General features: G+C 39.8%; 1 non-coding gene across 1 annotated transcript; it reads left to right on the forward strand.

Moving 5' to 3' along the window:
- Positions 1-406: 406 nt before the first annotated feature.
- LOC141593640 (small nucleolar RNA R71) lies at positions 407-513 on the forward strand. The gene has a single exon (XR_012521714.1). It is a non-coding gene; the product is annotated as a small nucleolar RNA R71 (small nucleolar RNA).
- The last annotated feature ends 14,998 nt before the right edge of the window (positions 514-15,511 follow it).

Raw genomic sequence — 15,511 nt, forward strand, 5'->3', positions numbered from 1 at the left:
ATTTGTTCCCCTACATTCACTTTGGTCATGTCCCAAAGTTCCACAATTCTCACATATCCCACTTGGGATTGATGAAGATGCCGTCATGGCATTAACATGATGCTTTGGTGATTTTGAGGCTTCTTCAAGCCTAGCCATAGGTTTTTCGAACTTCCAATTGATGGTATCAATGTGAGCACTAAGTTGAGCACCCAATTGAGTAATAGAGTCCACTTTATGCTTTCCTCCTCTAGTAGCCTTGCGAGGTCTACTATATTGTGAATTATGGACCGCCATTTCCTCAATTTTGTTCCAAGTTTGATTGTCATCAACTTCGGTGAACATTCCATTTGATCCCATGTTGAGAATGTTTCTTGAGTCTTCATAAAGACCGTTCCAAAATTGTTGTACCAAGAACCACTCGCTAAGTCCATGATGAGGACATGAGCGACAAATTCCCTTGACTCGCTCCCAAGCTTCATACAAAGATTCTTCATCTCTTTGCTTAAAGCCCGTAATTTGAGCTCTTAGCATGTTAGTCTTTTCCGGTGGATAGAACTTTTTGTAGAAAGCTAGAGCCAATTTCTTCCAAGAATCAATTCTGAGAGTAGCCTTATCAAGGCCTTTCAACCATTGTTTTGCGGTGCCAATTAGAGAAAAAGGAAATAAAAGCCATCGAATTTGGTCTTGAGTTACACCGGTTTGAGAAATCGCATCACAATAATCACATAAAGTATCCATGTGAGAGTGAGGGTATTCACTAGGCATCCCCCCAAATTGGCTTCTTTCGACTAATTGGATAAATGCGGATTTGGCAATAAAATTTCCGGTTAAGTGTTGTGGTGTGGGAGTACCATTAGGTAGGTTCTCCTCGGTTGGTACGGAATGTGGTGAGAATTTAGGCATTGTGGGTTGATTTGGTGTTGGATTTTGTGTTTGGTTCTCCTCACCTTCTCTTGCAAAAGGGTTGATGAACTCAATAGTGTTTGGTTGAATATCTACAACCTCACCAATACCTCTCAAAGGTCTCCTAGCAAGTCTTCTATTGTTTGTCAAAGTCCTTTCAATTTCGTGATCAAAGGGTAACAAGTTACCTTGTGATCTTCTAGACATGCAAAATATCAAACAACTCGAAAATAATTAGAACAAACCTTGAGGAGTTTTACTTCCCCAAGGCAAAGAAAGACACAACTAATAACAATATAAGAAAATCTAAATCAAGTTAACACCGTCCCCGGCAACGGCGCCATTTTTGGTCGGACTCTCGAGGAGATTTAGTTTTCGGTACTTGTCGTTAGGAGCACCTAGACCAAAACACAATTTATAACTTCACAAAAAACTCTACAATTAGTAAAGAGGCAAGTAAAGGTCGGATCCAAGGGACGGGAATTGAGATGAGATTTTCAATTACAACTAGCGGTGTCTAAGGGTGTCACAATTTGGGGTTTGAAGTAGAAGATCACTAAACTAATGAAAGTAAACAAGCAAGATGATTAAAAAGGGATGTAAACAATTGATAAAAGGCGCTAGGGTGTCATGGGGTCATAGGGGATTCATGGGAATTGATCATACAAACATATTCTCAAATTATAAGCTAGCAATTATTGTTGTGATGGATCGAGTTGGTTTATATCTTACAATCCTAGGAAAGTTTGGGTCCTTGAGCCGAATCGATTAGATTGTAAAACACCTACTAGTCGACTTAATCTTCCCTACTCAACTATATGCAAGGTCTAATGAGACTCGAGTTGGTTTATGTCTTACAAGTCTGATTGAAAAGATAGGTGATGGGTAAAAAATGCAAGGATTATAGGCTCGCATTTCATCAAACATAACATGTGCATAAGTTGAGATCACAATAAGCACGCAAATAAACTATGAAAACATATTAATTTAAGCATGAATCATCCCCCATGTTGGTTTCCCCTAATTACCCATTAACCCTAGCTAAGGAAACTACTCACTCATTATCATGTTGAACATGCTAGCAAGGTTGTCAATCATACCAAAAAAGTGAAACATGATGAATAAATGAAGATAATTAACAATAATTAAAAAGGTATTTAGAGAATTATACCTACTAATGATTCCAATAATAATACAAAGAATAATAGAAGTACTTGATGATTGATTGGAAGGTTGTCAATCTCCCAATAATAACCCAAATAATCTTCAATTACCCAAAACAAAGGATGAACAAGAGAGAGATTAAGGAAATGAAACTTGTATTAAAACTTGATTAATTGTTGATTACAAGATTAAAGAGAGATTTGATTGATATTAACTACACTAAAGATTGCTAAGAAGAACATGCTAATTTAATTAGACTAATGGGGTATTTATAGTGGGGATTAGTTACATAGATTAGGGTTTACTAAGGGCTTAAATGACGATTAAGTCCTTGAGGAAATGCCGGTCTCTAGGGAGACTCCGGTCTCCTTTTCGCCGGTCTTAGAAATATATGCGCATCCTTCCATGAAGCTTGTAGAAGACGAAATGGCTGACAGGCAATCCGAGCGTCCAGGGCACGGGACAGGAGGATTGTGGTGATTCTAGACGGGCGGATTTGGGGTGTTTTGGACGGGCGTCCAGCTAGGGGAAGACGCTCAGATTGTGGTAGCTGGAAGGGCGTCTTGTGGACAATCCGCTCGGATTGTCTTACAGCTACTTTCTTTCTTCTTTTCTTCCTTTTTCTTCATAGAATCCTTGAGGATTTCCTCGGGGATGCAAGGATCTTTTCTCATCATTGCCCATCTTCTATATTATGTACAAAGGCCTTCTAATCTTGTCTTCTCTTTGATGCTTGGTCATTGAATTCAATCAATTTAGCTCTATTTTGCCATGAAAATGCAAGGTTTGCACTTCTTTCTTACCAAGGTAACAAAACCTCAAAGAATATGCAAAACAAAGGACTAAAGACAATAAATGACCCAAATATGCACTTAAAAGCATGGGAACAAGGCTAATTCGGGGACTAAATATGCTCTAATTATGGTCACATCAAGCATGCGGAGCATTTGAGGATCGTGTTGCAGACTTTGCGAGACAACCAGCTATATGCAAAGTTATCTAAGTGTGAGTTCTGATTAGAGGAAGTTGCTTTTCTGGGGCATGTGATTTCTAAGAAAGGTGTTGCTGTGGATCCTGGAAAGATAGAGGCAGTTACTCGGTGGGAAGCACCGAAGAATGTGGCTGAGATCAGGAGTTTTTTGGGTTTGGCTGGGTACTATCGACGGTTCGTGAAAGACTTTTTTAAGATAACCAGACCGATGACAGCTTTGATGAGGAAATAAAACAGGTTTCGTTGTGACGAAAGTTGTGAGACGGCGTTCCAAACCTTAAAGGAGCGTTTGACCGCAGCTCCAATCTTATCATTACCTAAAGGGAGTGAGAACTTTGAGGTGTATACAGATGCTTCAAAGAATGGGTGAGGTTATGTGTTGATGCAGAACGGGAAAGTGATTGCCTATGCTTCTAGGCAGCTGAAACCTTATGAGGAGAACTATCCGACACATGATCTATAGTTGGGTGCGGTTGTGTTTGCTTTCAAGCTTTGGAGGCACTATCTTTATGGGGTGACCTTTAAGGTGTTTTCAGATCACAAGAGTCTCAAGTACATCTTCACTCAAAAGAAGTTGAGCATGAGACATAGGAGGTGGATGGAGCTAATGTGGTTGCAGATGCCTTGAGCAGGAAGAGTGTACATTCTCTTTGGACAACTATGTCTTTGATGAGATTGAGAGATGAGGTAGGGAAGATGGGGATACATATGATATAGAAAGAGGATGCTATAGGGGAGTTGATAGTGGAGCCAGACCTTTATGATGATATTCGCAGGAAACAGGAGTTGGATCCTAAAATTGTGGAGTGGAGAGCGGGAATAGAGAAAGGGACAGTGTCTAGATACTCTATTCATACAGATGGCAGTGTGAGATTCGATGGGAGATGGTGTGTTCCTAGTGATGAGAAGTTGAAAAATATGATTATGACAGAGGCTCATTGCACACCATATTCGGTACATCCAGGCGGTGACAAGCTATATAAAGATTTGAAGAAGACTTTCTGGTGGCCTGGGATGAGAAAGGAAACAACTGAACTCGTGGCTCGTTGTTTGACATGTCAGAGAGTGAAAGGGGAGCAGCGACGACCACAAGGTAAGATTTAGTCTCTTGAGGTACCTGAGTGGAAGTGGGAGTCCATTTCTATGGATTTTATAGTGGGTTTGCCGAGGAGTCAACAGGGTAATAACATGATATAGGTTATAGTAGATCGTCTGACCAAGCCAGCTCACTTTGTGCCGATGAAAGATAATTGGACCAAGGCACAGTTAGCTTTGGCTTATAGGAAGCATGTGGTTCGTTTGCATGAGGTGCCTAAGGATATAGTGTCCGATAGAGATGCGAGGTTCATATCACGATTTTGGAAAGAGTTGCAGGAATTGATGGGAACTACCTTAAAGATGAGTACTCCGTTTCATCCTGCGACAGATGGCCAGACAGAGAGGACCATCAAGACTTTAGAGGATATGTTACGAGATTGTGTTATGGATTTTGGTGGTAGCTGGGAGCAGCGTTTGGACCTAATTGAGTTTTCTTATAACAACAGCTATCACACTAGTATAGGCATGGCACCATTTGAGGCTTTATATGGGAAGAGATGTAGGAGTCCGATTTGTTGGGATGATAGAGCTGAGGTAGTGGTTTTGGGGCCAGAGATGGTACAGGAGATGGTTGAACAGGTTAAGCTGATCAGACAGAAGATGAAAGCGACCCAGGATCGACAAAAGTGTTATGCAGATTTACATCGTCGTGACATAGAGTTTCAGGTTGGGGACAAGGTTTTTTTGAAAGTGTCTCCTATGCATGGGGTCATGAGATTTGGGAATAAAGGGAAGCTGAGCCAGAAGTTTATAGGATCATATGAGATTTTGGATCGTGTGGGTGAGGTTGCTTACCGGTTAGCTTTACCAGCTGCTTTGGATAGAGTGCATAATGTGTTTCATGTGTCTCAGCTACGGAAGTATGTGAGTGATCCTTCACACGTGTTAGATGTAGAGAAGAACGAGCTGGATGAGTCCTTGTCTTATCTTGAGGTGCCAAAACAGAATCTTGATCGCAAGTTTAGGAAAACTAGACATGGGGAAACAGTGTTGCTTAAGGTTCTTTGGTCTAACCATAAGGTTGAGGAGGCTACTTGGGAGGCGGAGGAGGCTATGAGGGAGCGGTATCCGTCTCTTTTTGATCAGGTATGTGTGGTTACAGGGACGTAACCATGTTTCTTTTAGGAGGATAGGAGATGGTCGCATAGAGTTTATGCATGTTTTATGTTGCTTTAGTACAGTCAGTAGTTGTCTTGAGTCGGGTTGAGTGTTATTTTGGAGGTGTGTTTTGAGTTTTGTTTTGCGTTTTGGTTATGTTGTGGTGTCGGAGTGGTGTTAGTGTGTTATGTTTTTCTTTACGGGTTGAACTTTGGGTACGAAGTTTTTTTTAAGGAGGGAAGACTGTAATACTACCGTTTTATGTGTCTATAGGTACTCTATCGAGTGGGGCTTACTCTGTCGAGTAAGTAGCTTTTTACGCAAAACAGTAGTCTGCCTCTAGGGTACTCGATCGAGTAAGTTGGGGACTCTATCGAGAAAAAGTCACTCGATCCAGTAAGTCACTTACTCGATCGAGTAAGTGTGTTTTACGGGTTAATTAGCCGGGTTTTGTTAATAATGTCGGATTAGTATATAAAGCTTTCGTCACTTTTCCTTAAACGCTTTTATCATCCTAAAACCTTTCTAGAGAAGTTGGAAAGTTACGTTGTTCGCTTTCGCCGCATTATTAGCAAATCCCAAGGCTAGGAGTGTCGGATCATCTCGTTCTTTACGCCGTTGTGATCGTTGTGTCGAGGGTAAGCTTTTTATATAATTTTTATGATGTTTCGTTAACCATGTTAAACCCTAATTCGGTAATATTGGGGGTTTTTGGGTGATTTGTATGATTGTAGTAGTAATGGTATGTATACGTGTTATAGGAGGAGGTTTCGTTGAGGAAAGATTCTAATTAGCTGCTTGACCGTATGTGGTGTTTGCATTCCAGGTAGGGTTTCCCTACTCAATATAGGTTACATAAGTGTTGTTGGTAATTGTTGTTGTTGTTGTTGTATATCGTATTGGCATTGGATTCTGGTTTGGTGATTGTTGATAGTGTAATGTGATTATCGTTGTATAACTGTCTGTGATCTTCGGGGTGCGTCCCTGGCTGAGTGGAGTCACTTGTGGGAGTGGCTTCACGCCCTTGATTCGCCTTCTGTGGAACCCGCCACAGAAGGGATGTGCACATTAATGAACATGGGTTTATCGCTCGATGGAGATGAGCGGGGCTTAGGTGGGAACGGCTGTGGTCCCCCACTAGCGGCGAGGAGTACTTGTTGCGATGGGTACTCTGGCAGGGCTACACAATTCAGTGTGTAGTCAGATATATGGAGATAAGATGGAGTTGTGGTGATTGGGTTGTGCTGATTGAGTTGTTTGTAATACTGTTTAATTGCAGCTGTTATTTTTATGTAATTAGTACTGACCCTGTTTAAATGTTTTAAAAACTGTGGTGATCTATTCAGGGATGGTGGGCACTTATTGAGCAGGTATGAGACGATACGCATGGGTTAGCTGGGATGAGTCACCACGTTGCTGTTTTTAGAAGTCCTTCGCTGTGTCGAACACTCTTTAGTTGTTTAGTAGTTGACAGTTTTGAGAACCGTTGTATTTTCTTTTCACAGTTTTGGAGTTTGTTGTATCACTTTAAACTTTATTTCTATTTAAGTACATTTCGTTATTGTCCATTTGATTATCATTGCCTTGGGTAACCAAGATGGTAGCATTCTCATGCCTTAAGTGGTCCTGGTAAGGCACTTGGAGTATGGGGGTGTTACACAGGTTGTTTGATGTCACGCGGGAGACGGGGCGAGCAACGGACTTGGAGTCGAGTAGCATAGATAGATGGGTTAGATGGTAGACAAGTTGTATAATGTCTAGTTCACATTTATTATTCATTTGTTCATCATTTATAATCACTAAACTTATTATTTATTTAAGTTGTTTCTTATTTGCAACTCCAATTTCACCGCCTCGGGAAATCGAGATGGTAACATCCTCCTATTGCCTTGGCCAGGCAAGAAGGGGGTGTTACAAAGTGGTATATGAAATACTACGGTTTTCTATGCTGTTGGGTACTCTCTCGAGTAGGGCTTACTCTGTCGAGTAAGTGAGTTTGGTTACGAAACAATACTCTATCTGATGGGTACTCGTTCGATTAAGTTGGTTTTTACTGGTTGTTTTTGACAGGTTTTGATAGCAACGTGAGAAAGATATATAAACTTAATCCGTCAGTTTCTTTTCATTTTTACACTTTTCTAAACTTCACAAAGATAAAACAAAGTTACGTTGCTTCTCTCTCTCTCTTTCATTGCTATGAAATCCTAAGGGCTAGAGTCGTCGGATCGTTGTGTTCTTTACGCCGTTAAGACCGTCGTATCGTGGGTAAGATCCTAGTATAGTTTTTATGTTGTTTCATTGATTTTGGTTGAAACCCTAATTGGATAAATTGGAGGTTTTGGGAGTATTGTGTTTATTAGATGGTGAATGTATGATTGTATGTTTGATAGGAGGTGATTTCGTTGAAGAACGATTCTGATTAGCTGATTATGATGATCTTGGTGTTTGTTTATTCCAGGTAGGGTTTCCCTACTCAGCTAATGATTACATATTTGTTGTTGATGGTTGTTTAATGTTGTTGATCTCTATCGTATTGGAATTGGTAATTGGTAATTGTTATTGTATAATGTGGTTGGTTGTGTAATTGTCTGTGGTTCGCAAGGTGCGCCATCGGCTGAGTGGAGTCACTTGCGGGAGTGGCTTCACGCCCTTAATTCTGCCCATGTGGAACCCGCCATAGAAGGGGATGTGCACATTAATGAACATGGGTTATCGCTCGGAATAGATGAGCGGGGATTAGGTGCGTACGGCTGTGGTCCCTCACTGGTGGCGTGGAATATCTGTTGCGATGGGTATTGTGGCAGTACTATACACTTTAGTGTGTAGTCAGGTGTGTGGAGTTATGACGGAGTTTGGGGAACTTGTGTGTGTTGTATCTTTTGTATTATGTTTTGTGTAATCAGTAAGTGACCCCGTTTAAATGTTTTGAAAACTGTGGTGATCCATTTGGGGATGGTGAGCAGTTGTTTAGCAGGTATACCTTGAATACGCGCGAGATCTAGCTGGGGATGGAGTCATCACATATCAGAGTCTTTAGTCTTCCGCTGTGTTTGTTAAGGCAGTTCCACTTAGTTGGTTTACAGTTTTGAGAACAGTTGTATTTTGCTTTACAGTTTTGGTTATGTAATCATTAAACATAATTATCTAAAGTATGTTCTTTTATGGTCAATTTGATATACATTGCCTCGGGTAACCGAGATGGTAGCACTTCCACGCATTAGGTGGTCTTGGTAAGGCACCTTGGTATATGGGGTGTTACAAAGTGGTATCAGAGAGACGATTTTGGAACCTGTAACTAATGATCCCAATGAATATAGAGAGTCAAATTAAAATGAACCCGGGTAGAAGTTGTTAGGAGCTAATGCAAAGACTTGGGAGACGTCCTAAAGTTGCGAACTCGCCCTACAACTTTAAACCGGTCACTATGGGGTGTCATGGGATCGCTATGTGTTTACTAATGTTCAATTGCATATGTTGGATGAATAGGTATATATGAACTTGTTGGATGAATGGTATGTGGTTGAATGAAGGATGTGGTGGAAATGATGAAAGTAATCGTATATGGTAATGTGATTTGTGGCTAAGCTACTTATTTACTGTTATTTCATATGTATATGTTGGATAAAGTGTATGATGGATGATTTGGTGAAAAAGGTGAAGTAATATTGCATAAGGATATGATTTCATGATTTAAGCATGTTTATATGATGGAAGTAATTTTTTATAATGTTCTTATGCTAGTAACATATGAATGGAGAATTTGATGTTATATATTATGTTATTGTTCTTACGTAAAGTTATAGAATAAAAGCATATGGGTAATACATGATTGACAAGTTGAATAATATATGTACATGATGGATGTTGTTGCTTGGCTTTTGAAGATAGTAACATGGGGTTAGGGATAATGGTTTTATGATCATTGAGTTGTTTTTGTTTACTTTGTTGTTATTTAAGTTGTTTGGAAGTAAAAATCAAATAGTTATGTTGTCCGATTACAGCGAAGTTGTCTTTAAACTGTTATAACCTGAGATGTATATATGATTTTGATGTGATTCCAATTGAAGGTTATAGCTTGTTCTTTTACGATTCTAACGATAGGCCGCACGCCCAAAATGACCTAGAAACAACTGAGATATGACCGTTTTACGAAAATTCAACAGTGCTGAGAATTGCGTAGGGTACTCGTTCGAGTACACCTCTTGTTACTCGATCGAGTACCCTTTACTCGATCGAGTAGCCCTGGTAATTTATTATACGTGCTTCTGATCTTCACCTACTCGATCAAGTAGGCTGTACTCGATCTAGTGACCCCTGTTTTGGGTCATATGCTCATCTTTTTACCTCGTCGCACATCTTATTTAATGGAAGGGTGTTCTTTTGCTTCTTTATGCATTGTTTTACATATGTGTTGATCTTGATGTGTAATTTACCTAATCTTATGATGTAAGAGTAGCACCTTATGATGGGTATGAGTTTGGTGGGGTGGACGGGAGTTATATGTGGTTGTGATGGATAGTGGAAAAAGAAAAGGGAAGGGAAGATTGATGAGTTTATTGAGGTATGGAGCATATTTTGTGAGATGTGGTGAGTGATATGATTGCGAGTTTGAATAATGTGAGGTAAGTGTATATGGGCAAGGAGTGATGTAAGTGTAAGGAACGTGAGATGGAAAAGGATGAGATGAGGGATGCGAATAGTGTCGTATTGGGATGTGTAAGGATTTATGGAGGGAGATGGTTAGGATTGTGATGGTTAAGGATATATGTGATGGAAGTTCGTTATAGAGGTATGGAAACGAATGGTGTATAGTGAGATCGAGTTATGCCGCGATGTGTAGGTAGTGGCCGAGTTTGGAAATTTGTATCATCAAGAGGTGAAACTCGTGTGTGATTTCCTTGGGCAATTAACGGTATGAAATGAGTTTTGGTTTCGAGAGGGAAAAAAAGGTGAGATTGGTGACAAGTGTCAGTGACAGTATGATGAGAGAAGATCCATGGTAAGAAAGAGAGAGATGGTGCTGATATAAAATAATGGGATTTGCGTTTTGGAGCAATGAAAGGATAATCGGAGCACTAAAGAGTTAGGTAGAAGGAATAAGGAGTTGAATTATTAATTGATTTTGTCGAGTGTAAAGAGAAAAGACTGAGGGGAGCAAACTAAAATAATGTTGACCGGAGTTATGCGATATAGAAGCAAGGAATCGTCGAGATGTATTATTATCATGAGGGTGGGAGTTAATGGTCATATAAGAGTTTCAAGATGACATGTTAGCCATGAGTTTTGAGGAATTAAGGGAGTAAGGAGTTGGTATAGTATTTGCACGACATGAGATTTTGGTGGAGAGTTGAGTGACGATACAATTAAGGATAGAATTGGGATGAATGTTCAGGTAATTTTTGTTAATGGATTAGATGTTCGATATTTGGGATGTTAACCGAAGATGGGAAAGAAACCGTGATATTTAGAAATGAGTGTAAGAGGTTTGTTATACGAACAGTGGTGGTGGTGTGGTGTTGTCACTAGTGCTTTAGGGTGATGATTAATAGGGAAGGTGGCCATTTTATAGAGGTTGATTTTGTAGAGGCCGGATTGGTACGTATGGTTGTGGGGAGTATACGATGTGATTATAGGAGGCGGTTGGTAGTACTTGGGTATTAATGGTACAGTTACATTTGTTAGGAGGTGATGGTTACGCGAATGGGAGAATGTGTTATGAAGGGCATGCGAGTTAAGCTCGGGCAAGAGATAAGCTTTATCAAGTGGTAACCTACGTGATCAGAATTGACTAGTTGGATGTGATTACGGGTCTATGATGTGTATAAATGTTTATGTGAGGTTCTGACCTCACGAGATGTGGTATGGTGTGATAGTTATAAAGTTCTTATCTGAATGTCCTGTAATATGTTGGGTACGGTAACCTAATGGAATGATATTCAAAAGTGATGGTTTGGGTGATCTGGCATGGCTAGTTATACTTGTATGTGTATTCATGATATATGTTTATTCCGTGTAATAGTATGGATGATATTCATGAGGTTCTTATCTGTTTATTCCATGTAATATGTTGTGTTATGATCTAGTAAAGCGGTTTTGATTAAGTTTTCTTATCCAGGAAGTTATACTGAGTTTGTGTTTATGGTATTTTATAAGTTGCAATGTCTATCGATGTGGTTGTGTGCCTCGGGTGGTGATCCGGGCAAGGTACTTCGTGTTGTGATGCGGGTGTTTTCGCGCTGCAGTGCGGCTGTTGGTGGCATCGTTGCGATGCCGTCATCGGTTGTGGTGGAGTAGACGGGATACTTATGAGACAAGTTTTCGAAAGGGTATACCAGTTATATAGATTATTGTTTTGTTTACTGCTGTTTCTTGTGAGTTTCGGTTGGACATATAGACTGTTGTTTTGTTTATTGCTGTTTTTTACTAGTTTTGGCTTGGGAGTGAGGGTAGTGTATGATATGGAAGAGAGTTGCGCATGTGGTCGTGGTTGTGATGGTATTGTGATATTCTGTTAATGGGGCATAGTTGTGAGAGGTTGTTAGAGTACTTTTGGTCTTGTTTTAGATGAGGCATGGGTTGACATAGTTGTTTCAAGAGATTTGTGGAGAGTGTACACTGAGCTGGAAGCGGCAAGTGGTTCGTAATATTTATTGGCACACTGAGTATAGAGTGTTGGGAATTAGTATCATGTTAAGTTATGGATGAGTTTTTCGGTAATAAAAGAAAAGAACTTGATGATTTAGTGTGAGTCTGTGTAACAATTGTGGATTGTGAGTTATGAGTATGGAGATAAGTGCATGTATAGAGGACTATGTCGTTTTGGCGGTAACAAGGAACAATTGGAGTATTGGTTATGCTAAGGATTTTATGGTATAGGTTAGGTGGTGTGCCGAATGAATTGAAGTATAAAAACCGTTAAAGTAAGAGAGCCTTGGATATAGGCATGGTTGTAAGTGTTGAGATTATAGGCGGTTATCATTGACATGCGGTGGTGATGAGAAGATACAACTAAGGATCTAGTATCAGTGAGTTACGAGGACGTAACATTCATCTTAAGAGGAGGAGGATGCGACAAAGAGAGTCTGATGGTTGTACATGTGCGGTATATTTGGAAGTTTAAGCCTTGGTGTAGAATAATGGATAGATTTATGTCATGGTTGATACTCATAAAGGTAATGGCAGTGCTTGTAGTAGTATGTCATTTATGAGTGTAAGAATACTTCGATAGTGTTGACAGTTGGGTGATGATGTTTATTAGTGTGAGTAAACTTCGAGGACGAAGTTCTTTTTAAGAGTGGTAGAATGTAATATTCCGTTTGGCGGTTGATCTTGCTTGGTGAATTGTCTTGATATTGGGATTTCTAGTAGATAATATGTTAGTGAGAGGGAGCTAGCGGCGTTTGTGGATGGTATTTGGTAGTGTATGGAGTTAGTGTAAAGAGAGACTATAATGTAGTTGATAAGATATCGCGAGCCATGTTGGGGAGGTAGGCATAGTTGGTGGAGTTGGTTTTAAGAGTTCATGTTTTATAGGTTGGGGTTTTATTTTGAGTTCTTAGTTGCGTTATTGTGTCTTGATCGAGTTAATATGTTTGTTTTTGAGTATGGGTTGAACTTCGGGAACGAAGTTCCTTTTTAAGGAGGGAAGCCTGTAATACTACGGTTCTCTATGCTGTTGGGTACTCTATCGAGTAGGGCTTACTCTGTCGAGTAAGTGAGTTTGGTTACAAAACAGTACTCTGTCAGATGGGTACTCGATCGAGTAAGTTGGTTTTTACGGGTTGTTTTTGACGGGTTTTGATAGCAACGTGGGAAAGATATATAAACATAATCCGTCACTTTCTTTTCATTCTTACACTTTTCTAAACTTCACAAAGATAAAACAAAGTTACGTTGCTTCTCTCTCTTTCATTGCTATGAAATCCTAAGGGCTAGAGTCGTCGGATCGTTGTGTTCTTTACGCCGTTGAGACCATCGTATCATGGGTAAGATCCTAGTATAGTTTTTATGTTGTTTCATTGATTTTGGTTGAAACCCTAATTTGGTAAATTGAGGGTTTTGGGAGTATTGTGTTTATTAGATGGTGATTGTATGTTTGTATATTTTATAGGAGGTGATTTCGTTGAAGAACGATTCTGATTAGCTGATTGTGAAGATCTTCGTGTTTGCTTATTCCAGATAGGGTTTCCTTACTCGGTTATTGATTACATAGTTGTTGTTGATGGTTGTTGATCTCTATCGTATTGGAATTGGTAATTGGTAGTTGTTATTGTATAATGTGGTTGGTTGTGTAATTGTCTGTGGTTCGCGAGGTGCGCCATCGGCTGAGTGGAGTCACTTGCGGGAGTGGCTTCACGCCCTTAATTCTGCCCATGTGGAACCCGCCATAGAAGGGGATGTGCACATTAATGAACATGGGTTATCGCTCGGAATAGATGAGTGGGGATTAGGTGGGTATGGCTGCGGTCCTCCACTGGCGGCGTGGAATATCTGTTGCGATGGGTATTCTGGCAGGACTACATAATTAATGTGTAGTCAGGTGTGTGGAGTTGTGACGGAGTTTGGGGAACATGTGTGTGTTGTATCTTTTGCATTATTTTTTGTGTAATCAGTAACTGGCCCCGTTTAAATGTTTTGAAAACTGTGGTGATCCATTTAGGGGTGGTGAGCAGTTGTTTAGCAGGTATAACTTGGATACGCCCGGGATCTAGCTGGGGATGGAGTCATCACATATCAGAGTCTTTAGTCTTCCGCTGTGTTTGTTAAGGCAGTTCCACTTAGTTGGTTTACAGTTTTGGGAACAGTTGTATTTTGCTTTACAGTTTTGGTTATATAATCGTTAAACTTAATTTTCTAAAGTATGTTCTTTTATGGTCAATTTGATATACATTGCCTCGGGTAACCGAGATGGTAGCACTTCCACGCATTAGGTGGTCTTGGTAAAGCACCTTGGTGTATGGGGGTGTTACAGTATCAGAGCCAGGTTTTGGAACCTAAACCAATGACCCAAAATGAACCTAGGTGTGTCTAATAAAATGAACCCGGCATGAGTACAATGGAAAATTGGGTTTGGATGAGCAGGCGCCCTCATATGAAAACTAGTGCTTATTGTCTCAGTTGATCACTACGTGGGTGGTTATGAGTATGGTGAACTCTATGTGGAATGTTTTATGGTTTCATGAGTATGTGATTAGCGTTAAGTTTATTGTATGGTTTAGTTGTTTCCAATGATGTGTGAATGTGTATGGAAGTTGAATGCCTGGATTAATGTGAGTAGCATTTTTCAGAATGATTAACATGTGTTGGCATAAGGATAATGATCTCGCTCTTTGAATTTATATTGCGTGTTAATGAAATGCTTACTAGCGCTAACAATAGTGTATGATTAGTAATGAATGTTGGTAGAATAACTACTCATTCTGCGGTAGTGTATCTAAGGCAATAAGTATAATGGCGTGTAAGCTAACACGGGACGAGCCATCGATTGCCGGTGTACTCCCAAACTTCCCCTTTGGTTCAGGGATACCGTTCTTCGAACCTTATACGAAATTGCAAGCCCATAAGAATCACTCGAGTGAGCACGAGCCAGCACTCGACCGAGAGGGCCGTTTTACTTGACCGAGTTGGTTCAATCCAGGGCCTGAAAATTACGATATTTGAACACTCGACCGACTGACTACTTCGGCTGTGATTTACACGGGTTGAACCCTTCTCTTCACATCTTATCTTCTTCATCCTTTCATTTCACCTCACAACAATCACTTCAAAACTTACCAAAAATCATTTTAGCAACTCCATTCTCCATACTTGGTGCTTAGAATCAAGATTCTTACTTCATTTGACCTCCTTAATTCTCACCATTTCAACAATGTAAGTGGTTACTCTTTCACTAATTTTCCCCAAATTGATTTTTCTAAGATCTATACTAAACTACTCAAGTTTTATAAATCATTTACATGTTTTTGTTTAATTTATGATAGTAATTGACATTCTACATCATTATAGTTGCTAAAAATCAAATTTTCTTGTTGAAATTTTGTCCACCATTGAAGAACACGAAATGCTTGGTAGTGAGCCTTAATTTGATTTTCTTGTGTTGTTGTTGGGCTTAGTTGGACAACAAAGGCCTACCCTTTGTTGTCCATATTGGATCTTTTGTTGTATGTGAAAATTTAGTCTTGAAATTTTCGAAATATAGATTGTTCATGCGCAAATTTTGATTTTTCATGTGTAAAACTTCGGTTAATTGTGCTGAAAGACTACTTTCCTTGTTGA

This window comes from Silene latifolia, chromosome 7 (genome assembly GCF_048544455.1).
Source record: "Silene latifolia isolate original U9 population chromosome 7, ASM4854445v1, whole genome shotgun sequence".
Classification (NCBI taxonomy): Eukaryota; Viridiplantae; Streptophyta; class Magnoliopsida; order Caryophyllales; family Caryophyllaceae; genus Silene; species Silene latifolia.